Below are 27,682 nucleotides of genomic sequence, written 5' to 3' on the forward strand. Positions count from 1 at the left end.
AGTTTCATACACCTTTAAGTATGGTTTGTATGCCGTGCAAAATTCATCAAAGAATCTCTCTTACTTGTGAAGAAAAATGTACCTATAGCAACAAATGCAGCCAATAGTAAGCGAAAAAATGATGAAATTTCACACGTAACAAAATTATTTTGTTATGTTTTTGAACTTCCACTGGTATGAATGTGAATCCCGAATCCTTCCTGGTCATGCTGACAAAGTTTTATGAATTTACTTGTAAAATTATAGACAGTAGAAAATAAAATGTCCTGTGGTGCCTCTCCTGCTCCAAGTCGGCCCGTTTGACGTCCTACCCCAATTAAGTCCCATAGTGCTCAGAGCCATTTGAACCAATTAAATGTATTAATAAACAGTATGTCCTTTGCTACATATTTAACATGGATGTGAATTTCGTGTCATGAGGTCCTTCCTCTCCGGCGCCGACTGAGTCTTCCTGGCAGTTCCCAAGTGGGGTAGGGGGGGGGGGGGGAGAGCAGGAGTGATGGGCGAGGGATTTCCCAGACGCAGAGGGGTTAATGAACAGGTAGATTTAATTAATTATTCAATTAATTTCATATTAAAAGTGTGCTTATATTGGCGTGGGAGGAGGAGGGTGTTGGGGGGATTGCACAGAGGGGTTGCCATGGTTGGGGTACAGGGGTAGGGGTGGCGGAGGTTCTCAGAAGGACGGACTACATCCAGGGTGTCATAAATCAATTAGCTTAACAATAGGTTAGGGGCAGGTGACAGGTCATAAACCAATCAACTTGGCCTCCAAATGTATGCAGCCTGCATACAGAAAATCGCGTACAACCCGTGTTACACTTCTACTACTGAGGAGCAATCCAGCAGAGTAGCAACGGCTCCACTGTCTGGAAAGTCTGCACAACGTCTGGGAGAGCTGCGTGCCGACCGTACACCCCTCCGTACAGCGTCCGCACGACGCCTCGAATCAGACGATGACACGGCAGCTGATAGATTTCCCTTGGGCCTTTGTGGCCTGGTTGAGCAGCCCGCTTTTACATTCCATTATTCTTGTTTTTGTTTTGCTGACGTTCGTCTTACAGTCCCACTTCAAGACACCTCCCATTTCGTTCAGCCACTCTTCCTAGTCCTTGACTGCCTGTGATAGGATTAAAATGTCATCGAGAAACCTAAAAGTTTTTATTGCTTCTCCCTGACGTTTAATTCTTTCTTTAAAATTTTCTTCCATTTGCTTTATTACTCCCTGAAGGTACAGAATGAATAACAATGGCGGTGGGTTACAAACTTTCCTGACTCTGTTCTCAGCCACTGCATTCCTTCCATGTCCTTCGACTTTCACAACTGCTGTCTGGTGCTGTATATAACATTCTGGCCGGCCGGTGTGGCCGAGCGGTTCTAGGCGCTTCAGTCCGGAACCGCGAGACTGCTACGGTTGTAGGTTCAAATCCTGTCTCGGGCATGGAAGTGTGCGATGTCCTTAGGTTAGTTAGGTTTAAGTAGTTCTAAGTCTAAGGGGCTGATGGCCTCAGATGTTAGGTCCCATAGTGCTTAGAACCATTTCAACCATAACATTCTGTTACCAGAATTCTGCAGTTGTTACCTTCAGGATTTCGAAGTGTGTGTTTCAGTCTACACTGTCGTAAGCTTTCTCTGAGTCTAAAATGCTTTTCTTTTCTTTAACCTATTCTCTCAGGCAATTTGGAAGATCAGTTTTTTCTTGAGTGTTCCTACATTCCTCCGGAACGCAAACTGATATTCCCTGACGTCTACTTTTTCCATTATTCTGTAAGTAATTCGTCTCAGTATTTTGCAGCAATGACATTTCGGTGATATGCACACCTATCGGCACTTCCTTGTCTTGAAATTATTTCATTGTTCTGGAAGTCTGAGTGTAATTCCTGTGTCTCATACACCTTGCCCGCCAGATGGAATAGTTCTGTCACGAGTGGCCTTCACAGTGATATTAGCGGTACGGAGGGAATGTGTTCTACTCCAGATCCCTTGTTTCGATTTTATTCTTTCAGTGGCCTGTCAAATTCTTCCTGCAGTATCGTACCCACCGTCTCATCTTCATATACGTCCTCTTCCCATTGTATAATATTGCCTTCAATTTCATTTCGCTTTTATAAGCCTTATGTAACATGTTGACCTCTAGTTGTATCTAAGTAAAAGCAATAAACCTGAAGACAGCTATCTAAAGTCTCAACGCCGACCTGCGTGCGCTATCAAAATGGGCGCAGGATGTAGACTTAAAATTCATACCATCCAGAACTCAAACGGTACTGGTTGATAATTCGTGGCTAATTATTCGGAAATTTCGGGACTCAGTGCTATCTTTAATGGTAAAAATATCAACTTTGCTCCCTCGGAAAAGATCTTGGAAGTAATAATGGATGAAAATCTAAATTGGACTGAGCACGTAACTGTAGTGTGCAGGAAGCCATCAGTGTCTGCTTATGCCCGGCGACAACATAAAAATCTCTTCCCTCTTGACCTGTACTTCCAGTTATTGATTACAGTGGTGCGAGCCTCCAAGGTCTTTCAAGTGCAAAGCTGTCCATATCCTCTGTCTTTTCTACTATCTTATCAACGTACGCCAACCGTCATATCCGTCGCTGACCTTAACGCTCTTGTGTGAACAACAGCAACATCCGTCCCCGTAAGGGCAGAGTCCTTTCTGCTCCGCTCCAACGTCCACCACGTTGTCGAAGTCCTGGCACATTATATTAGAGAACTGAATAACATCCCCAGCTTCACAAGACAGTTAATAACATACCTACTAAAGCAACAATAAAGATTACCATTATCTTTGTACGCACTCGTTATCCTTGTACCTCAGTCTTTTGAAGCAGCTCCTCCTCATTTCCCACTATTTTAGCTGGTCTACTCTCTTCAAATTTCCTTTCCCCAGAACTCACTACATCGGAAAACATCTATTTTGTACACCTGTAAATTCTTTTTTTAAATTTTCCACTATTATTACTGTATTGACAGATATGAAAATTACCGAACTATCAGTTTTATAGGTCACAGCTGTAAAATACTAACGCGAATTCTTTACAGACGAGTGGAAAAACTGATAGAAGCCGACCTCGGGGAAGATCAGTTTGGATTCCGTAGACATGTTGGAACACGTCAGACAATACTGACCCTACGACTTAGCTTAGAAGAAAGATTAAGGAAAGGCAAACCTACGTTTCTAGCATTTGTAGACTTAGAGAAAGCTTTTGACAATGTTGATTGGTATACTCTCTTTCAACTTCTGAAGGTGACAGGGGTAGAATACAGGGAGCGAAAGGCTATTTACAATTTGTACAGAAAGCAGATGGCACTTATAAGAATCAAGGGGTTTGGAAGGGAAGCGGTGGTTGAGAAGGGAGTGAGACAGGATTGTAGCCTATCCCCGATGTTATTCAATCTGTATATTGAGCAAGCAATAAAGGAAACAAAAGAAAAGTTCGGAGTAGGTATTAAAATCCATGGAGAAGTAATAAAAACTTTGAGGTTCGCGCCGATGACATTGTAATTCTGTCAGAGACAGCAAAGGACTTAGAAGAGCAGTTGAACGGAATGGACAGTGTCTTGAAAGGAGGGCATAAGATGAAGATCAACAAAAGCAAAACGAGGATAATGGAATGTAGCCGACTAAGTCGGGTGATGCTGAGGGAATTAGATTAGGAAATGAGACACTTAAAGTAGTAAAGGAGTTTTGCTATGTAGGGAGCAAAATAACTGATGATGGTTGAAGTAGAGAGGATATAAAATGTAGACTGGCAATGGCAAGGAAAGCGTTTCTGAAGAAAAAAAATTTGTTAACATTGAGTATAGATTTAAGCGTCAGGAAGTTGTTTCTGAAAGCATTTGTATGGAGTGTAGCCATGTATGGAAGTGAAGCGTGCGCGATAAATAGTTTAGACAAGAGGAGAATAAAAGCTTTCGAAATGTGGTGCTACAGAAGAATGGTGAAGATCAGATGGGTAGATCGCATAAGTAATGAGGAGGTATGGAATAGAATTGGGGAGAAGAGGAGCTTGTGGCACAACTTGACTAGAAGAAGAGATCGGTTGGAAGGACATGTTCTGAGACATCGAGGGATCACCAATTTAGTATTGGAGGGCAACGTGGAGGGTAAAAATAGTAGAGGGAGACCAAGAGATGAATACACTAAGCAGATTCAGAAGGATGTAGGCTGCAGTAGGTACTGGGAGATGAAGAAGCTTTCACAGGATAGAGTAGCATGGAGAGCTGCATCAAACCAGTCTCAGGACTGAAGACCACAACAACAACAACATTATTATTATTGGTTCAAATGGCTCTGAGCACTATGGGACTCAACTGCTGAGGTCATTAGTCCCCTAGAACTTAGAACTAGTTAAACCTAACTAACCTAAGGACATCACAAACATCCATGCCCGAGGCAGGATTCGAACCTGCGACCGTAGCGGTCTTGCGGTTCCAGACTGCAGCGCCTTTAACCGCACGGCCACTTCGACCGGCCATTATTATTATTATTATTATTGTTATTAGTGACAGCAGCAGTTATAGTAGAAGTACTTAAGGTATTAACTTTATTAGTTGATCGTCAGTATCATTTACTCACATTGTGACTATACACCCTCAAATAACTTTAATACTAACTTCATATTAGTATTTCTTAGGTAACTGTAATGTAAAAAATGGTAGTGTATGTGTGGAACCCTGCTGTGGTGTAAGAAAGTGCCCGGTGACCCTAATCAGATCGGGTAAAATAAACAAATGAAATAAATAAATACGTTACTTCCAGGTCTGAGCTCCACTCGTTTGCACAGTGCTGGTGTTCCATCTGAATTCTCGAAATTCAGGTAGCTGCTTCTCTTTTCTCCAAAGGTCTCTTTATTTTATTATTGCCGTTGTCTATCTTTCGCCAAGTTATGCATGCTGACGACATGCATTTGTCCTCTAGCGAATACTCCTTAGCCATTTTGCACTCTCAGTTAGTTAAATTTCTTAGACGTTTGTATCCCTCTCGCCTGCCTCATTTGCCGTACTTTCACATTTCGTTCTTTCCTCAATTAAATTCGCTACCTCCTGCGGTACCCGAAGATTTCTGCGAGGCCCTGTCTTTTTAAGAGAGCGATCTTCCGCTACCTTCACTATTCTGTCTCTCAAAATTACCCACATATCTTCTACCGTGTTCCATTCCCCTTTGCAAAGAAGACGAGAAAAATATTCGACTTTAAAAAGGCCAGAAATAAGCTGATTGTAGAAATGGATACAGGGCAATGAAGCATTAGCAAGTCGCCGGGCGGGATTAGCCGAGCGGTCTCAGGCGCTGCAGTCATGGACTGTGTGGCTGGTTCCGGCGGAGGTTCGAGTCCTCCCTCGGGCATCGGTGTGTTTGCTTGTCCTTAGGATAATTTAGGTTAAGTAGTGTGTAAGCTTAGGGACTGATGACCTTAGCAGTTAAGTCTCATAAGATTTCACACACATTTGAACATTAGCAAGTCGCCGAGGTAATTGTGGAGCAAAGTAATGACTGTGAACTAACGCCTTTTTTCTTTGCTTTCATAAATGAGACTCGGTTTCAAGAAAGCCTGCTCTCACTACCGCCGAGGAAGGAGGACTTGACTCAGCCTATGCCGCGTACCCCGTATTCGAACATATCAGTGCCGCAGTTTGCATTTCATTTCGTCAGGACGGTGAGAAACGCAGAGCTAGAAAGCGTAGACATGGGAGGAGAGGTCCACTCTGGCAGAACTGTAGTCGGCAGCCGTGCTGGAAGCTGTGAGGTCACTATAATGCGAAGACGAACAAGTAAGTGATGCCTGTAATTGCAACACATTTAAACGAACTTCATTCTGCTTATCCCCACTGAACCTCAGCAACGAACGCTAATACTTTTAAACTTGAAAGCTGGTCTTAAAATTAATTGCAGTTGGATATGTTGTTGTTGCTGTGGTCTTCAGTCCTGAGACTGGTTTGATGCAGCTCTCCAAGCTACTCTATCCTGTGCAAGCTTTTTCATCTCCCAGTACCTACTGCAGCCTACATCCTTCTGAATCTGCTTAGTGTATTCATCTCTTGGTCTCCCTATACGATTTTTACCCTCCACGCTGCCTTCCAGTACTAAATTGGTGATCCCTTGATGCCTCAGAACATGTCCTACCAACCGGTCGCTTCTTCTAGTCAAGTTGTGCCACAAACTTCTCTTCTCCCCAATCCTATTCAATACCTCCTCATTAGTTACGTGATCTACCCACCTAATCTTCAACATTCTTCTGTAGCACCACATTTCGAAAGCTCATATCCTCTTCTTGTCCAAACTATTCATCGTCCATGTTTCACTTCCATACATGGCTACATTCCATACAAATACTTTCAGAAACGACCTCCTGACACTTAAATCTATACTCGATGTTAACAAATTTCTCTTCTTCAGAAACTCTTTCCTTGCCATTGCCAGTCTACATTTTATATCCTCTCCACTTCGACCATCATCAGTTATTTTGCTCCCCAAATAGCAAAACTCCTTTACTACTTTAAGTGTGTGATTTCCTAATGTAATTCCCTCAGCAACACTCGACTTAATTCGACTACATTCCATTATCCTCGTTTTGCTTTTGTTGATGTTCATCTTATATCCTCCTTTCAAGACACTGTCCATTCCGTTCAGCTGCTCTTCCAAGTCCTTTGCTGTCTCTGACAGAATTACAATGTCATCGGCGAAGCTCAAAGTTTTTATTACTTCTCCATGGATTTTAATACCTACTCCGAACTTTTCTTTTGTTTCCTTTACTGCTTGCTCAATATACAGATTGAATAGCATCGGGGAGAGGCTACAACCCTGTCTCACTCCCTTCCCAACCACTGTTTCCCTTTCATGTCCCTCGACTCTTATAACTGCCATCTGCTTTCTGTACAAATTGTAAATAGCCTTTCGCTCCCTGTATTTTAACCCTGCCACCTTCAGAATGTGAAAGAGAGTATTCCAGTCAACATTGTCAAAAGCTTTCTCTAAGTCTACAAATGCTAGAAACGTAGGTTTGCCTTTCCTTAATCTATTCTTTAAGATAAGTCGTAGGGTCAGTATTGCCTCACGTGTTCCAACATTTCTACGGAGTCCAAACAGTTGCATATAAATAATGTTTAATGAACAAATCGAAAAGTTTTTAACACTAAACGAAAAATGATACGGTACAACCAGCTTCTACAATGACTTTCGAATTATGCCACTGAGCAATGGAATTTTCATTTGAAAACCGTTTGAAAAAGAATGTTATTCAGGAACCAACAAAGAGATGCAGGTCGGGAAATACTCGGGAGGCCGCCAAACCAGGCAAATGTATCTGAGAACATGTGCAAGTGGAAGGCGGCACCGCATCAGCACTGAGGATGTGACGGAGGTGGAACGAACACGTAGATAAGTGAATAGATGACACACAAGTAAAGGAATACAGGAGGACTACATTACAGAAAGGGGGCTGTATATAGAAAGACAAGAGGAAGTAAGAGAAGACGAGATGGGCGGTATGACATTGCGAGAAGAATTTGATGCAGCAGTCGAAGACCGAAGCGAACACAAAGTCTGTGGAGTTGACTATACTCCCCCAGAATTATTGCGATATTTGGAAGGGACAGAGTTGACAAAACTATGCCACTCTGAGCGCGTGGGGTTGATCTGTTATTCTGTTATTCTGCGCAACGGATTAATCTGAGATGTACCCTTTACCCTGTGGCTCCTGCAAGATGCGATTTCACCCCCACACTACTACAGAAGTCAAACAGACACTCCTAACGTTCCAAAGAGAAATGCCTGAAAAACTTTCAGCAATAAATATCTTCTGGAGTCGTCCGCTGTAAGGAAATGACACAAAAATTCACAAAATTTCTTACGTAACTAGTGGGATACTTTGGTACTTGAGTAGTGCTAGTTAGTGTAAGAAAAACATGAAACTAACGAAAGTTATTATTTATTTTGCAAAATTCTGAGAAATCACAATGGCACTTTTAGTTATGAATAGAACAAGTTGTATCCTGGTTCTTTTCGGAATATGAAGTTACCTCTCAAGGATAGGATTCGCTAATGAAATTTGTATACAAAGTTTAAGATGCTTGTTGCCTTGGCAGAATGGCTGAGAGGCGCGCCTACTCAACTTGAATAATTATCCTTTAGAATGTTGCTAGGTACGGTCGAGGCTGTCGCGTGTGAAATGCAGTGAAGTGTTCTGTTGTGGAAGAAATATGGGGCTCGCAATAGCTGTAGCGCACAATACCGTAAGCTGCGATGACTTCTGTCTGCGCCGCTCGCTGCAGACAAATAAGATAACTCTCGTTCTATCTGGATTGACCTTCGCCAATCAAACTCTCTCTACGCCTTGATGAAGTCAAGGATTCCTATTCGCCCCTAGTCTAACTATTGGCATGGTACACTGGTCAGATAACCAGTCCACCGCGATGCCACTCAAAATTCGCTCACAGGCGTTTAACTATAACTCTGTCCGTTCACACCGCACAATAAGTGTGGCGGCCAACACAGTGAACAATGCTTAATCGCAAGGACTCAATATAGAGTCGCCCATTGATTCGCTCTTGACAGAGGACTGAGGAGAGACTTGTTCCTCGCTCTTTGAGTACACGTACGAGCGCGCACGCTCTCGTTACGTGTTCTCACTCCAAGAGCGACCACAGAACGGTGACTCTCCACGCCAGACGTGAAGGGGTATATCTTTCGGTCTCTCTCATTATTCCTTCAGCTCAAGGCGTGAGAAATATCGTCTGCCAATCAGCATTGCTCTTCTAAAACGGGAGAATGACGTTTCGTTTAAGGCGACAAATCGGGAAACCTGTAGCTTTGGCGTTTGGCGTTTGCTGTCTCCCTGTGAAAATCTCTGAAACTGCGTGCTATGTGTAAAGAATGCGTAGGCTGGCCGCTCCCACACAATGTAGCGGAATTTGCTTTTAAGCCGAACACGGGGTCGTTCCCCCTTTTCACTCGGGCCCACGCTGTCCTCTACACGGGCAGTCACCGGCCGACATGGGCTGGGTCGCCCTCTGAAGGGCCTGGCGTCCCGTTGTGCGGCCTCTCTCCCGAACTAATAGCCTCTGTGACCGTCGTGTCTGGAATGTATGTGTGCACACCAGCCTCAGAGTATTTCAACCACAGTGCGCTCACTTGTCAATTGCATATCGTTTACATGTATTTATGCAACATTGACTTTATCTTATCGAGTTTGGGTTCGAATAAAGCGTCTTGATGTGCGGAACATGATTGTGAGGTTGGAATATGTAAGCAATAAAGGTCAGCAGACCACAACGTCTTACACCACATAATGTGCAAGGGATGTGAGACAGGTGAAATACCGCCAGATTTCAAGAAGACGTCATAATTTCAGTTCCAAAGAAAGTTGTTACTGACATTTTAATAAAGCATTTCTCTAACATTCTGACACGAATTACTTACATAAGAACGAGAAAAAGGGTAGAAACTGAATCGGGGGCGGATCAGTTTAGGTACAGGAGGAATGTAGCAATGGACGAGGCAATAATGTCTGCTATGACCTATCCTTGAAGATAGGTTGTAGAAAGTCTAGCCTACATATATTATAACATTTGCACACATCAAAAACATTTTGACAACGTTGACCGATCTTCACTTTTTGAAATTTTGACGGCATCAAGGACAAATTACAGGAGAAGGAATTAAAATTCGGGGAGAAGAAGCAAATACTTTGAGGTTTGCCGATGACATTCTAATAGTGTCAGAAACGGCAAAGGGTTCAGAAGAGCAATTGAGCAAAATGGATAGTGCCTTGAAACAAGATTCTAAGGTGATCGTCAACAGAAGGGAGTTGAATTACGTTCAAAATGGTTCAAATGGCTCTGAGCACTATGCGACTAAACTTCTGTGGTCATCAGTCGCCTAGGACTTAGAACTAATTAAACCTAACGAACCTAAGGACATCACACACATCCACGCCCGAGGCAGGATTCGAACCTGCGACCGTAGCAGTCGCGCGGTTCCGGACTGCGCGCCTAGAACCGCTAGACCACCGCGGCCGGCAGTTGAATTACGTCAGGCGAAGCTAAGGTAATTGGAATAGGAAATGAAACATTAAAGGCTCTAGATAAGTTTTGCTATTTGGGCAGCTTAGTAAGTAATGATTGCCAAATAAAGAAGATATAAAATACAGAATGGGAGTAACAAGAAAAGCACTCCTGAAAAAGATGATTTTTTTTAACATCCAATATCAATGTAAGATTTAGGAAGCTTTGTCTGAAGTTATTTGTGTGGAGTGTAACCTTGTGCGGAAGTGAAGCCCAGTGACAAAGTTCATGCGAGAAGAGAGCAGAAGGTTTTCAAACGCAGTGCTAGTAAAGAACGGTGAAGATTAAATGGGTAGATCGGATAACTAATTAAGATGTCCTGAATCAAGTCGGGCAGAGGCGAAAGTTATGACACAACTAGACTAAAAGAAGGGATCAGCTGACAGGATGAACGATGAGGCATCACATAAGCGTCAGTCTCGTAGTAGAGACCGAAGCCCGACTACTGTAAGCTGGTCCACATGGACGTAGGTAGCAGGATTTATTCAGGGGTGAAGAGGCTCGCACAACGTAAACTAGGGCGGAGAGTTGCAAGGAACCAAGCTTACGGCTGAACACCGCATCGTCGACAATGAACGAAAGCTCTGTGATGCTTCTAAGATGTAATAAAAGATTGGACGCTAAACTGATGGCCTCCTGGATGACACAGTGGAGTTTATGGTCCTCAATTCTCCCCATGCTGATATGTTTGGTAGCGGTAGATAGTGTAGAACGGTTACCGTGCTGCCACGTCGACGTAAGTGATGGTGGTGATGTGGTGAGTAGACGCAAGTAGCTTTCATGGAATCAGGGCAGTAAGATAGGTCGACGCGGAGACGTGATAAACTGACAGAAAGTTGTTATTGTCTCTGGAAGTGCCGCCGACCACGCCTCGAAACCGGTTGCCAGAAAACTACGTATGTCAACACTGATTGTCCCGCGTGTCTACAGGGAATGCAGCGACGTGTAGACACTGGTCGTAAAAGGGTCGTAACCGACAGGTACCGAGGACCAGCAGTGCACCTTGTCGACGACAGTGGGTTTCAAACCCAGCAGGAACTGTTGTTGTCACTGGACACGTAACCATTCCAACAAGTTTACGAGCGAACGCTGGGAAGGGAACTGCATGTAATAGATGCTTGGAGTCGGATACCTCGCAGAATGCCATTTCTCACAGCCAAACTAGACACAAAATGGACGGTAAGCTTGTAGTATGGTCCAACGAGCCGCAGTTCTCCACCTCACGAGATGATACCAGGCGTCGAGTATGGCGATGGCGCCATCAGTCATTCTACTGATTACGTGTGAAGAATACAGTTCACGCCAGAGCTGGTTCTGTGACGTTTGCGGCACGTTTTCCGAGTCATTACTTGGGCCTGTTCGTTCGAGGATACCTCGAACACGAACCACGAGGTTTATTTAATCATCCCCGTTGTCCAGGTGTTTCCCTTCCTTGTCCATCTTCGTGATCAGTGGACACTCTCGTCTTCCAAGACGAGGACAGCCGCGTTGACAGGACTGCACGGACACTGTCGCGGCTCAACCAGCACTCGAGCACACAGTCGCAATTTGACTGACCCGCTAAATCGATCGACCTGAATCCCACGAGTAGCGTCTGGAACTATTTGAGACCATGTGTGAAGGCAGCAAGCGAGATCTTCGCAATTTCGTCGCTCTACACTCACCAGTTATATGGAGTACCTCGAGAAACCCGTGGACTGCCTTCGTTACAGAAACGGGACCACCGTGAAGACTAGAGGCGGTATGTGTGCGACGTCTCGAGAGGGTGCCTAGTTTTTCGTACAGTGTGCGTATCTCAGAGGAGGGGACGGGAAAGGCGACGGAATGAACAGCTCGCGGTGGGCAAGCGCGTGGCCAGTGTAGTATCGAGTAGTAGAGGTGGCAAAAAAACAACGTAACTGATAGAAATAACCAGTTACTGAGAAGTAACGGTTACTGTGATAACCGCTCGTCTCATACTGGCCCTTATTTCAATAACTGTCAACAGTGCCTCGTGCCAACTGTTGACCGAAGATCGTATTACGCTTTCGCGTCAACTCATCGGAGATCTGACTACGAAGGAGAGGGATACACCATTTGGAGGGCGTTCTATAGGTCGTGGAAATAACTGTGTGTCTGCGCGCCATCTGTTGATGGAACAGTGTACTTGTGCGCCTTCGCTACTTTCAGCACAAACAATTAAATAAAGTTAATGTCATAGCGGTGGCTGATAGGAGCTGCAGTACACGCATTGATATGTACGGTCGTTCCCTTGAGCCTACGCCTTATTTGTCAATATAGTTTGGCCGGGTCGTACCAATAGAGTTACCATTAGAAATTCAAGCGACTATGGAAATAACTGTCAGAGGGTGGCAGTTGTTGTTATTCGGTCACAGTTGAAGTACTCCGGCAGATAATGGGCTGTCACTACAGGCAATCTGGAAGTTGGTAAGTGAGTAACTGTGTTCATGAGTCCAGTTCAAGTTTGCAGACTCAGGTGATATTTCCAGAGAGGATAGTTACTGGAGTGAACAAATATTTTCGTACTGCTACGGAAATAGCCGCTGGCTATCGGGAAGGGGGGCGGGGTGACGACGACGACGACAAATAACATGTCAGAAAGTATAAAGTAAAACATTTGAATATAATACTTATTATCCTCATCATTTGTCAGGAGATTGTCAAAATATGTGAATATATCACAGTAAACTGGAGCTGCTAATATTTACAGAATGAATACACTGCAAGAATAAAACATAGTTATGCACTTTAAATAAATTTATCATACACAGAATACCTCATCTTGACTATTGTGTCCAAGTGCTGTCAAAACTGAAATATAGCAGAATTTTTACTTAAGCTGATCTAGCTGTCCCTGCCAAGATATTCATCAAAGAAGTAGAAGGAGTTGCCTATGAAGAAGTCTTTCAAACTCTGTAAACCGAGCTTTATCTGAAACTGTTGTGTCCAAGTGCTGTCAAAACTGAAATATAGCAGAATTTTTACTTATGCTGGTCTAACTGTCCCTGCTAAGATATTCATCAAAGAAGTAGAAGGAGTTGCCTATCAAGAAGTCTTTCAAACTCTGTTAACCGAGCTTTATCTGAAACCAAGTTTCTAATGGTTGATGGCAATTTACTGGAAATGTGTGTTACTGAATATTGGACCCCTTTTTGGACCAAGGTAATTGATTTTAGATCTTTACGTAGATTGTTGTTCTTATTCCTAATATTGATATTATGTATCGAGGTATTGGTTGGAAATACTGGCAACAAATTTCATTAAGGAATAAATATACTAGGAAGCAGTGGTTAGAATACGAAGTTCTTTGAACATGTTTCTACATGATCTTGAATTTATACCACAAATGATTTTTATTACACGCTTTTACATGCTAAAAACTTTTGCTCGTATTGATGACTTGTCGTGTCCTGACATAGATGGGAGAGGGAAAAAGGGGTTGCTGGTCAGTCTGCGCTCTGTAGAGCGGAAGGCAGAAGGACAATTCATAGTGAAGGCATTTAACTTCTATCTGAGCCAACACTAGTACAGGCATTTACTAGAAATGCGGGTGGTGAGACTCGGTAGGGAATTCGTTGTGGAGACTCTCGGTCAAACAAACAAGGTTTTGAAATAGTTTGAAACGTCCCCTTAGAAAAATTAATGAATTACTATGCAGATAAACCTCTTACATTATTTGATTTTCAAACAGCTGAGCAGAACTGAATGTACTCAGACATATCGCTCTTTACCTATTCTGATCAACACTAAACTGACACACAATATTTTTAGCGCAACCCAATTTGACTTTCAATAATCCCTACAAATAATGGCCCTGACTAACATTATCCTATACCTTTCATAAATCACTTACCTCACAAAAATCTTCGTTACTCGAACTACTGCAATACAGCGACCGCCACTACTGCCAGCTAAATAAAAGATTCAAACTACTGAAGGCACTAACTACTGATAGGCATAGTTAGCAAATGAAAGATTTTGATAGAGAACAATGTATTTACCTTAATAGTGTTCAAAAGTCATAATATATATAGTAGTTCGTGACATCCAGTCTTACAAATTTACTGTCTCTGATGGACACACGTCCAGATCATCCGCTCTCACAACTCCGCCATTTCACTCCCCACATCCTCCACTGCTGGCGGCTCACCACCAACTGCGCAACGCTACGCGCTGTTAACAGCCAACTGCCCAACACTACAATAGCAAACAACAATGAAAACCAGCCACAGACTGCACACAGCACAGCCAGTGATTTTCATACAGAGCGCCACGCGGCGTTACCAATATAAAAACCTAAACTGCCTACTTACAAGTTGTTTATTCCAGACGGGACAAACCAATACACTGGAGGCTAATTCTAGGGTTAGAATAAGCATCAATAACACTGTCACAACGGAAGCCACTGCAGTAGTCCCTGGAGAGGATGCTAGCCACAGTAGCAAACACTAGCAGCATCTTAAGGCAACAACTTAGTTGCAGAGCAAAACATAATGAATGTGATACTGTTCACTGAGGCACCTCAAGTGAGAGAGAGCAGACTTACACGGAGCTGGACCGAGGCTGGAGTCGACGGACGCGGATTCGGCGCCCAGATCGTCTGACTGAGAACTCTACCAAAATGCGGAATCTAGGGGTCTTAAAGAGTCGCGTGGGGGCACTGTTTCCCACACTTAAAGCCATCCAGCCAATCCCGTAGGTCTCTTGCAGGCGCCTGCCAATCATGGTTTAGTTAGGTCCCCTCTACTGCTCCTAAGGCGGGGATGTTAATGCAGTTGCACTAACTAACTCCGCATTTGGTATCAACATTGTTCAGCTGAAAGCTAAACGTAACTGTTCTGCCAAATAAGGCTTGCAACATTATTGTTGTACGTCATTTAGCCCCGCCTCTCGGGCTCCCCGGAGTAGGTAGTGCTGGGTCAACAGTTTTTGGCGTTTTCGCTCTCTTTTTAACCCTTGTGAGCCTACTGACGTTGCTGTTCTCAGGGCTGGTATCAAGCTGGCTTTGTAACCAACAGGCACGTACAAGTGTATAAAGTTCTACGGTGACAATCTACTACAGCGTCTAGACGACATATGAAGTTACATGTCAATTGCTTGAAGAGTAACTAACGCCCTGGGACCGCGTCTGGGGGCGTCTGCGATTTCGCAAGGCTCTCCCCTCACTATTTACTTCATGTAACAATATCTCTCCTAGTTTCATCTGCCCACAGCATCGTCTCTGCTTCCTCGCCTTGGAACGCCTGTCCTCCGTTCTCACAGCTTCAAGATAACACTGCAGTAGCAAGAAATAATCAATATATTGCAGAGTTACCCCCCCCCCCCCCCCAATATCATCCCTTATGACATAATAGAATGTAAGTATGTAAGCTCTTTTATATTTATATCTCCTATATCTCACATCATTCTCACGACAAATACAGACTTGTTTAGACGCTTCAGCAGTTCTGTGGTAGGCCCTTCCCAACTGAATTTACTAACGAGTTGTAATCCCAGAAATTTAACACTGTCAGCCTTTTAGATATACTTATCTTCAGATGTTACATCCAAGCTGTAGCTAGAGGAATCGAGCAGTTTTCCAAATCTCAAATAAAACTTGGATCAGCGTACTCACACTTTCCCCACTACGACTATCGTGTACAGGAGTAAACGAATGTATCACATTACGTATATATTTGTATTGTATTACAAGGCCGTACACTTATTCTATTACTGTCCGGCTGGTCCCGGCGGAAGTTCGAGTCCTCCCTCGGGCATGGGTGTGTGTGTGTTTGTCCTTAGGATAATTTAGGTTATGTGTAAGCTTAGGGACTGATGACCTTGGCAGTTAAGTCCCAGAGGATTTCACACACACTTATTCTATGAAGTGAGAAGCATAAGAAATTAAGCTTCGAATTTAACCCACAGTATACAGCTTACAAATTACTTCATACTTAAAAACGCACGTTGTTAACATTTTACTTAAACAGGGCTGTGGCGAAGTTCCGGTTACTTTCTGTTTCAGCTGCGAGGATAATACACTACTGGCCATTAAAATTGCTACAGCACGAAGATGACGTTCTACAGACGCGGAATTTAACCGGCAGGAAGAAGACGTTGTGATATGCAAATGATTAGCTTTTTAGAGCATTCAAACAAGGTTGCTGGCGGTGGTGGCACCTACAACGTGCTGACATGCGGAAAGTTTCCAACCGATTTCTCATACACAAACAGCAGTTGACCGGCGTTGCCTGCTGAAACGTTCTTGTGATGGCTCTTGTGAGAAGGAGAAATGCGTACCATCACGTTGATAAAGGTCGGATTGTAGTCTATCGGGATTGCGGTTTGTCGTATCGCGACATTGCTGCTCGCGTTGGTCGGAATGCAATGATTGTTAGCAGAATACGGAATCGGTGGGTTCAGGAGGGTAATACGGGACGCCGTGCTGGATCCCAACGGCCTCGTATCGCTGGCAGTCGAGATGACAGGCATCTTATCCGCATGGCTGTAACGGATCGAGCAGCCACGTCTCGATCCCTGAGTCATCAGATGGGGACGTTTCCAAGACAACAACCATCTGCACGAACAGTTCGACGAAGTTTGCTGGTTGCCATTGGTTACACGTCTCGGTCACCTCTTGTTCGCATTGACGGCACTTTGAACAGTGGACGTTACATTTCAGATGTGTTACGACCCGTCGCTCTACCCTTCATTCCATCCCTGCGATACCCTACATTTCAGCAGGATAACGCACTGTACGGGCCTTTCTCGACACAGAAAATGTTCGACTACTGCCCTGGCCAGCGCATTCTGCAGATCTCTCACCAATTGAAAACGTCTGGTCAATGGTGGCCGAGCAATTGGCTCATCACAATACGCCAGTCACTACTCTTGATGAACTGTGGTATCGTGTTGAAGCTGCGTAGGCAGCTGTACCTGTACACGCCATCCAAGCTCTGTTTCACTCAATGCCCAGGCGTATCAAGGCCGTTATTACGGCCAGAGGTGGTTGTTGTGGGTACTGATTTCTCAGTATCTATGCACCCAAATTGCGTGAAAATGTAATCGCATGTCAGTTCTAGTATAATATATTTTTCCAATGAATACCCGTTCCTCATCTGCCTTTCTTCTTGGTGTAGCAATTTTAATGGCCAGTAGCGTATTTGCAATAGCGACCGATAACTTACATACATATAACATTGAACACTAATAATCGTTCAAACATCAACTGAAAAGTACCGCGGTTAATTAGCTAAGGTTATGGCACGATTCATACTACATTCCTGCCATTTCGCACTACTCGCTGTTATACTGATAACTAAACTGATGGATTCCACCTACGTCGTTATTCAACTGTAACCACGTCGGAATATTCGGTATTCCGTAGTGAAAAACAACTTGAGAGTTATTTATAACCGTTGTAAGTAACGGTTATAAATAAACATCTGGAACCGTGATAACGGTTACTCCAGACTAACCGTCCGGCCCATCTGTATCAAGTAGGCAGAGGTCGCGAGCTGGGAGGCGGCAGGAGTTATCGCGTATCCTCGGCGCCTCTAGTGTGGAGCTGTCGGTCCAGTGCAGATAGCATTCACAGAGGGGTTAGGGGGAGGCGGGCAGGCTGCGGGGAGCCGGGACACACGACCGCGCGGGCACTGCACGGCCGACGGCGGCGCCGAGCGGAACCAACCGGACGTCTTTCGTGAGTCTTCTCGTATTTATTTCGTCACCAAGTATCTGTTTTCTTTGTTTTTCAACCATATTCCACGACCTGTAGCGCAAAAACTTTTTCGGTGCATTCCTGAACCGGTTCTCGTCAGTTGTGAATTTTAACAGACTACTGCTCGTTACAGCTTATTTTAAACAGTGGTGCTAATAACAGTCCTTCTTATTGTCACATGTTCCAAGTTCTCGAAGCAGGTTCCTGAACGAATCTTGCTTTTGATAAAAGCGTGTCGGATTCGAACTACAATAGAAACAGTAGACACTTGCTGGAAGCTCTCTTAGAGTGGCAAAGTATGTCGGCGGCGTTTCCTAAGTGGCGTAACTGAACAGGAATGTGGAAGCCTGTTAGACGTTGAATTTAGTTAGGTACGGAGGGTGATTCACGTGTTACGATGCAAGTCAAAAACTACTGGAATGAGAGTGTGAAAAGTATTACAAAGTGTAATAAAAAAAAATGTTACACGTTTCACAGAACAATAAAACAAATCGTATTTTACCTGATGTAAGACGCTACGGACTATAAGACGGATCTTAATTTTCAAACAATTTTTTTAAAATTAACCTTTTCATCATTAGATTGCAAAGCCATAGTGAAAAAACTCGTAATTTTTAAAACCGAGCTGACCTTTTAAATCTATGATAGTTGTCCTCTGAATTTTTAACTTCTTCTCCTTCTTTCTCCTCGTCGTCATCGTTGACCTCTTGCTATACAATGTCATCTTCACTGCCATCGAAAGCGTTACGTATGCCGCACTTCTCGAAAGATTGAGCGATAATGTCTCACTCTACACCACTACTATTTTATCCACTGACACAATCGTTTGATTGTAGGTCGTTTTAAAGCTCCCTACGTCGTGAATTCGTGTCGGGTTTCATCCATCCCTCCTCACGGAATAACAGTAAGCTATTAATTTCCCTGTCTCAGTTTCTCTTTCACTGAATTTTTCAAATGGCTACTTGATCGATCTAGCGCAAGAAGATAACTTTCCTTCAATAAAGTATCCTTTTTTCTCTCCCATATTCCATTAATCCATAATTTCCTACCCGAGCGCCCGGGTTCCCGGGTTCGATTCCCGGCGGGGTCAGGGATTTTCTCTGCCTCGTGATGGCTGGGTGTTGTGTGATGTCCTTAGGTTAGTTAGGTTTAAGTAGTTCTAAGTTCTAGGGGACTGATGACCTAAGATGTTAAGTCCCATAGTGCTCAGAGCCATTTGAACCATCCAGAAACTACCCGAGCCATCCATACAGCCCTTGTCATGTGCGTGAAGAACAACAGCTGGCGTTATTGCAGAAGGTTTTAGTATTGTTTTGCGTTTGAAAATAATCATTGGGTGAAGTTCAGTACCGCAAGCGCAACGTGAGAGGACTACAGGGAAGTGCATTTTTTCCTTTTACAACTTGTTTTTACAGTTACAGTTTTAGCACCTTTCGTACGAACAATTCTGTTACACGGCCCATCAAATGTCAGAGCAGTTTCGTCCATATTAGCTACGTGGCTCAGTTCCACACTAGCCATCTTTCGATGTCAAACAATAAAGCGATCGAAATGATATTCGTTGCACCGTGCACATCTAATGAATGAAATTTCCCAGCAGCTACAACGGTTCTTGCCAACATTCGGCGGAAAACAGACTTGGTTCACATTTAAAAATACTTCTTTATCGGGAATCAATTTTGATGCCTACCATGGATATCGGAACATCGCCAGAAAAAGCAGTGCTGAACCTGAACATGAGCAGTACTGTAGATTGTAACTGAATTTCCACGGTTGTGTAATTCTCCGTTGGCTTCGAGTAGCGTTTGGAAATTTTGAGACCTTACAGTAAAGATTTTATTTTGACGACAAAAATGAACATCACACGGCTGGGACGTAAGTGTATAGTCTGGCAGTATTACTTGTCCTATGCATTTCGGTTGGCACTCGTCGTCTGTAGACATGGTGTCACACATAATAGTACCAGGAATCTAATGTGAGACAAAACCTGTTACCAGCAACGTACAGTTTCTAAACCATTCACAAGATATGTTCCGTAAATCGAACTTGTTACTTACTCGATTTGGAGCAGGTAACGTAAACATTTTGTAACGAATCGGCTAAACGACTGAGTTCTTGAATAACTGGCAAAGCAAGTTTGCCACCAGTTTCTCCTGTGAAAACACTAAAACTTCAGGCAAAACTTTGCCAGACGCGATAATGGTATAGTGCAACGTGTACGAATGCGTAGTTTCATGTATAGTTCTGACTGCGACAAGTGTTCGTCTTTCTCCCTTACTCGCCAACACGCGTCGATACTCGCACCCTATGCGGTCGCTGTTGATCACGTAATCGCGATTAAGACTGGTAATAAGTGACTTAGTGTGTGTGCTGAAAAGTGCTGCAAGGTTCTCTGCATCTCCGATATTCTCTACCTCCGTGTTCGGGGCGTATTTCGTGATGTGCCTGTGACTAATTTTATAATCTGATTTGAAATTCTTTGCCCGAGACAAAGATGCAGCAAACGTAAAATCTTTGTTAATCGTAATCCGAAGCGCTGCACTCGCAGCCCACTGCTGGTGTATTCTCCTTGTCACACGCTCGTAACGCAGACCATATTCGACAGGTCGATCGAATGTCGATTTGTTTATCGACTGCTGCTGGTCGTATCTTGTCCCTCCTTTCATGACGTCTGTTACCCACAGTGCCAAATGCTTCTTCCTTTTCAGAGGCGATATCGCTACTTTCTTTCGCTAAATTTGCAGATTTCAATCTGTATGTTCCTTGGCCAATGTTACCTCTTTTATTTTCTACATTTACATCTACATGGATACTCTGCAAATCACATGTAAGTTCCTGGCAGAGGGTTCGTCGAACCACCTTCACAATTCTCTATTATTCCAATCTCGTATAGCGCGCGGAGAGAATGAACACCTATATCTTTGCGTACGAACTCTTATTTCCCTTATTTTATCGTGGTGATCGTTCCTCCCTATGTAGGTCGGTGTCAACAAAATATTTTCGCATTCGGAGGAGAAAGTGGGTGATTGGAATTTCGTGAGAAGATTCCGTTGCAACGAAAAACGCCTTTCTTTTAACGATTTCCAGCCCAAATCCTGAATCATTTCTGTGACACTCACTCCCATATTTCGCGACAATACAAAACGTACTGCCTTTCTTTGCACTTTTTAGATATACTCCGTCAGTCCTATCTGGTAAGGATCCCACGCCGCGCAGCAGCATTCTAAAAGAGGACAGACAAGCGTAGTGTAGGCTGTCTCCTTAGTAGGTCTGTTGCATTTTGTAAGTGTCCTGCCAATAAAACGCAGTTTTGAATTTACTGCTTTTAGATTTGACTGATTTATCGTGTAACCGAAGTTTAATGAGTTCCTTTCAGCACTCATGTGGATGACCTCACACTTTTCGTTATTCAGGGTCAACTGCTACTTTTCGCACCAATCAGATATTTTTTCTAAATCGTTTTGCAGTTTGTTTTGATCTTTTGATGACTTTATTAGTCGATAAACGACAGCGTCATCTGCAAACAGCCGAAGACGGCTGCTCAGACTGTCTCGCAAATCGTTTATATAGATAAGGAACAGCAAAGGGCCTATAACACTACCTTGGGGAACGCCAGAAATCACTTCTGTTTTACACGATGACTTTTCGTCAATTAGTACGAACTGTAACTACTACGAACTGTAACCTCTCTGACAGGAAATCACAAATCCAGTTACATAACTGAGACGATATTCCATAAGTACGCAATTTCAATACGAGCCGCCGCTTGTGTGGTACAGTGTCAAAAGCCTTCCGGAAATCCAGAAACAGGGAATCGATCTGAAATCCCTTGTCAATAGCACTCAACACTTCATGTGAATAAAGAGCTAGTTGTGTTTCACAGGAACGATGTTTTCTAGACCCATGTTGACTGTGTGTCAATAGACAGTTTCCTTTGAGGTAATTCATAATGTTCGAACACAATATGTGTTCCAAAATCCTGCTACATATCGACGTTAACGATACGGGCCTGTAATTTAGTGGATGACTCATACTACTTTTCTTGAATATTGGTGTGACCTGTGCAACTTTCCAGTCTTTGGGTACGGATCTTTCGTCGAGCGAACGGTTGTATATGTTTGTTAAGTATGGAGCTAATGCATCAGCATATTCCGAAAGGAACCTAATTGGTATACAGTCTTGACCAGAAGACTTGCTTTTATTAAGTGATTTAAGTTGCTTCACTACTCCGAGGATATTTACTTCTACGTTACTCATGCCGGCAACTGTTCTTGATTCGAATTCTGGAATATTTACTTCGTCTTCTTTTGTGAAGGCATTTCGGAAGACTGTGTTTAGTATCTCTACTTTGGCAGCACTGTCTTCGATAGTATCTCCATTGTTATCGCGCAGGGAAGGAATTGATTGTTTCTTGCCGCTAACATACTTCACATACGACCAGAATCTCTTTGGATTTTCTGCCAGGTTTCGAGACAACGTTTCATTGTGGAAACTGTTATAGGCATCTCGCATTGAAGTCCGCGCTAAATTTCGAGCTTCGCCAATCTTGGGGATTTTGCGTCTGTTTAAATTTGGCATGTTCATTCTGTAGTTTCTGCAACAGTGTTCTAACCCGTTTTGTGTACCAAGGAGGATCAGCTCCGTCGTTTAATTTATTTGGTATAAATCTCTCAATTACTGCCGATACTATGTCTTTTAATTCAAGCCACATCTGGTCTACACTTATATTATTAATTTGGAATGAGTGTAGATTGTCTCTCAGGAAAGCGTCTAGTGACTCTTTATCTGTTTTTTTGAATAGGTATATTTTTCGCTTATTTTTGGAGGATTTGGGGATTACAATACACAGTCTCGCTACGACAACCCTGTGTTCACTAATCCCTGTATCGGTTCTGATGTTCGTTATTAACTCAGGAATATTTATTGCTAAGAGGTCATGCGTGTTTTCACAACCGTTTACTATTCTCGTGGGCTCATGAACTAACTGCACGAAATAATTTTCAGAGAATGCGCTTAGCACAATTGCGGATGATATTTTATGGGTACCTCCGGAATTAAACATGTATTTCCGCCAATATATCGAGGGTAAATTAAAGTCACCACCAACTATTATCGTATGAGTCGGGTACGTGTTTGAAATGAAACTCAAGTTTTCTTTGAACCTTTCAGCAACTATGTCAACTGAATTGGGTGGTCGGTAAAAGGATCCAATTATTATTTTATTCCGGTTGCCAACAATGACCTCTGCCCATACTAACTCACAGGAAGTATCTACTTCAATTTCGCGACAAGTTAAACTACTTCTGACAGCAACAAACACGCCACCGCCAACCGTGTTTAGCCTGTCTTTTCGGAACACCGATAGGTTTTTCGCAAAAATTTCGACTGAGCTTGTGTCCGGCTTTAGCCAGCTTTCAGTGCCTATAACGATTTGAGCATCAGTGCTTTCTATTAGCACTTGGAGCTACGACAGTTTACAACTGTTATACCAATGGTTCCTTTATCTACGTTATTCCTGCTACCTTTGTTACTGAAGCCCTACTTGTGTTTCCCCGAGACCCTCTAACCTAAAAAAAAAAAAAAAAAAAAAAAAAACCAGTCCACGCCACACAGCCCCTGCTACCCGTGTAGCCACCCACTGCGTATAGTGGACACCTGACCTATTCAGTGGAACCCGAAACCCAACCACCCTTTGGCGCAAGTCGAGGAATCTGCAGTCTACATGGTCGCAGAACCGTCTGAGCCTCTGATTTAGACCCTCCACTCGGCTCTGTACCAGAGGCTCGCAATCGGTCCTGTCGACTATGCTGCAAATGGTCAGCTCTGTTGTCATCTTGCAAGCCAGACTGGCAGCCTTTACCACTTCTGTTAACTGCTCGAAACCAGAGAGAATCTCTTCTGATCCAAAGTGACACACATCATTGGTACCAACATGAGCCACCACCTGCAGTTGGCTGCACCCTGTGCTCTTCATGGCATCCGGGAGGGCCCTTTTCCACATCTGGAATGACTCCACCCAGTATGCACACGGAGTACACATTGGTTTTCCTACCCTTCTTGTCAGCGAAGTCCCTAAGGGGCCCCATAAAGCGCCTAACGTTGGAGCTCCCAACTACCAATAATCCCACCCTCTGCGATTGCCCAGATCTTGCAGGCTGTGTGGTTTCCCCTGTAACAGGACATCCGTCGGTCGTCGTAATTTAATGTATATATTATTATTGTTATTATTATTTTTTGATTGTTGCCGACTTGCGTGGTGGGCCTTCATAAAAATGATATTTAAGTTGAGCAATGTAATAAACTTTTCATATAAATTTCCTCGGCTAGTCAGTTGACGTTAAAGCAAAAGATCTTTAGTTATTAATTACAATTGCGGCCCACACACGCGCGAGAGTATTTTCTTACCTCCGTTAACCATTGTATTGTAGTCAGAGTCCTGGCTCTGGGTCTCGGCTATGCTACTGAAAATAAGAATCTTAAAGCTAAGTATTTCTGCAACTTCGTGCGGCTGTGGAGAAAAATTAATATTATGCTAATAGCGGGCGAGTTTTCCGCTTCCGCTAATTTTTCATAAGTTAATATCGCCACGTAATGGCGTCGTTGGCTGCATCGGCCGCTGCGATTGTTGAGCTGTAAATTACTTGAATGCAGGTTAATTCAAGGAAGGCGGACATGAAATCGGGATCACCTCTTACAAATTAAAAGTGCACAATAAATTTAAATCAGTATATTATATGCTTAACTCATACAAATATGCTTACATTCGTCAGCACACGCAAGATGTCCCTCTAGACACATTCAAGACAAGCGAAGAAGTAAGGTCGACTAAAAAATTAACAAAAGAGTGTAACTGGGCGTCTCTTTAGATCATTCTGTCATAAATTATTTCTTTGCAATCTAAACCTACACAGAGAAATTATTATTTTAAGGCTACATGAGAAAAAAAATCTCTTACAAATTATGAATGTCTTCTTTATAAATATGGTCTTTTCGTAATATGGCACTGGGGACGCTATATTGCCCCCCGAAATGTTTATGTCATAAAAAATGTTCGTGTTTTTTGACATAAATATTTCCACTTTCATGTCCACAGTGTCCACACGCAGAGTTTTCTTTCATAGTCTATATATGTCACATCGTATGTTGTAATTACTGAGGTGTGTTGCACACAAAGTGTAATACAGATGAAGTTATCTACATAACAATATAATATACAATTGGTTACGTATGCAGTCATGTACAAAAGGACATAGAATACAACTAGTTTTATTTTGGTTGCTTCTTCTTAGGGTTGCAACTTTTGCAGTGTTCAAAGGTATACAATCACGAGTTAGTCCATAAACTTGAAGTCCCAGGGGTGTCAACTGTTCGCTCCCCATTTGGCGCGGCCGTAGGGAAACCTGGGGAAAACCTCGGCGGAGCGACAGACTAACTGCTTTGGTCACTTTCACTTAATTGTTTCTGGAATGTCATTGGAGTACAGGATGTGCATACAAATATTTTTGTTGCACTATGCAAAAAATGAGGTCATTAAAACAATTGATTGCGGTGTCGTTGATGATCTACGCCGCGACGTTTGGCTCGCGACGGCGTCGGTTGGTGTGTTCGGTGCTCGGCGTTCGCGGCGGCTGCGGAGAGAGAAACGCCCGCTCGACGCCAGCGTGTGTCTCGCCGTCGCGGAACGTCAGAATCAGCTGATCGGCTGCACCGTTGGCGATGCGCTTCTGTCTCGGCCGGGCGTGGCGGAGTAGGATGATATCCGCCCCCCGCTCTTGTTGTCAGGAGTCAGCTCTGCTACGCATCTCCGACGTAGTACATGAAACACACACACAACCAACGTAATATTTGTTTCCCGCTGCAGATGGTTACGCTAGTGGGAAAGGAGCATTTATTAGTGCGGCAGTTGTTAAGTTTTCGCCAGTTTCCGAGTGTCAAGCTAGCACTGTCTTGCAGAAAACATGACATGGACCTTCTCCCGTGAATGTAGTTTTGATGCAATACTGTTTCCATTACACGTCAGTTTTTGTCTTGATAAAATTATTTATGTTTTCGCCGCACTCGCAGGCACTGGTGAGTGTCCCAATACGAGCTTAGCACAAACATTCGCCGTTTCTGCGGTCGCTGTTTTGCAACAGTCCACGCATCGTATTCCAATTTCGCATTATTGTGCTCACTGAAACTACAGTCTGTCCCAAAAATATTGACTGTGGGTTCACTTCACGTTAACAGTTCACATTTATAGGCAAATTCACAGTTTTTCGTGCGTAATATTGGCGTTTGGCGTCCTCACCGCTGTTGAACGTTCAATACTAGCACTTCACTGTCCATATCACAGTTTCACCTTCACAGTTTTTCACACTACTTAAAGTAACTGTTTCGATTAGTTCACAAACACTAATGTATTTCATTCAGTCTGAACTGGATTTTGGCTAGTGCTGGATTTTACCAGTCTCTCGCACTAATTATCTCTTTTTATTTTCCACTTAGAGTCGTACTTGCCTTCAGATTTTTTGACTATACAATTGTATTTCCGTCTCATCTGAGGTAAGTCCCCATGTCATGTCTGCCCACTCATTGCGTACTTGCTCTCCAGAGCCAGGCTCGACTTTACAAAACTTTGCCTCTCGCATTATTGTAGACATTTTATAATCTAGGCCTAGCGTGCAAGTTCCTAGATTAATGTTAGATTTGTGACTTTTGTTTACACTACAAATTCGTGCAAATCTCTGCCTTAGCAGATGGCAATATATTTTAACAGTGCTTAGCGGTAGTCGCGTTTATTGATTTGCTTTGTACCTTGTCCACAACACATGAGGTACCTTGGGTGATGTACACCCTGCACTCATGTTGTTTAGTAAATTATGATTGAGCATATTTCAAGATCGGTATAGACATAAATACATGGAACAACATATACATTATAATATTAAATTTTCATAAGTTTCATTACTACTACAGTTCAAAAATATTCATGACACACTAATGAAAAATTCTTTCATCGTTACATGCTATTGAATTTTCTCTTTTTTAAATTTTTTTTTTTATTTTTTTTTTTTAGCGTTTTTCAACATGAAATTTTTAACATATTCTTAAACCTACGTTCATTTTTTTTTCTTCAAAATGCAATTGCTTAAAAATACTATTATTCCTTAACATCTACAAAATTGAATCGCACTAATCTTGTGTGCCTCATTGTCTTTAAATGTTACACTAAAATCTTAACATTTACACACAGAAAAAAATACACTCTAAACTTAACCTACTACACATATGTAAACGTTGCTCTACTGAGCGAACTTCTTTAAGTCTTTGTATGGATAGAGTCCTTTAATCTCTCCCGATTCTACGTCACCCAACAAATAGCTACATCCATGTGGTATGTCTATGATTTTGTAGGGCCCGGCATACACCAGTTGCCATTTTTTATTCTTTTTCGCTAACAGAGATGACTTGGGATGAGTCCTTATTAGAACCAAGTCACCTGGTTGATACACTGTTACCTTCTTTATTTTCTTGTCATGCTTTTCCTTTCGGCGCTCCCCGCACCTCGTTAAGTTATTTAGAGTCTCAGCTATAATTTGTTCGTGAGGTACAACTTGTCGTGGTACAGTTGGTAATGGTGACAGCCAGCTGTCGGTTTCATTCTTTCCAAACATGACTTCTAGTGGAGTATAACCGGTGGCTGAATGTGGCAATCTATTATGGAGTTCCTCAAAAGTCGAAACGTATTCTGCCCACTTGGTGTGGCGATTCGGAATGTAAGTTCTCATGAACCTGTTCAACTCTTTAAAGGTACGCTCTACAAGACTGCTCTCCGGGTGAAATCGAGCTACAAAAATGTGTTTAACACCTTGCTCTTGTAGAAACGTTTTCCATTTGAGACCAGTAAAATAGGTGGCATTATCGGATAATATAATC

General features: G+C 43.0%; 1 protein-coding gene across 1 annotated transcript in view; it reads left to right on the plus strand.

Moving 5' to 3' along the window:
• Positions 1–17,648: 17,648 nt before the first annotated feature.
• The window catches only part of LOC126416585 (uncharacterized), a 418,464-nt gene continuing 408,430 nt past the window's right edge, over positions 17,649–27,682 (plus strand). The window contains exon 1 of the mRNA XM_050084337.1: positions 17,649–17,746. The gene's annotated coding sequence lies outside the window, so the exon portion shown is untranslated. The remainder of the gene's footprint in view (positions 17,747–27,682) is intronic.

Source organism: Schistocerca serialis, chromosome 8 (assembly GCF_023864345.2).
Source record: "Schistocerca serialis cubense isolate TAMUIC-IGC-003099 chromosome 8, iqSchSeri2.2, whole genome shotgun sequence".
Classification (NCBI taxonomy): domain Eukaryota; kingdom Metazoa; phylum Arthropoda; class Insecta; order Orthoptera; family Acrididae; genus Schistocerca; species Schistocerca serialis.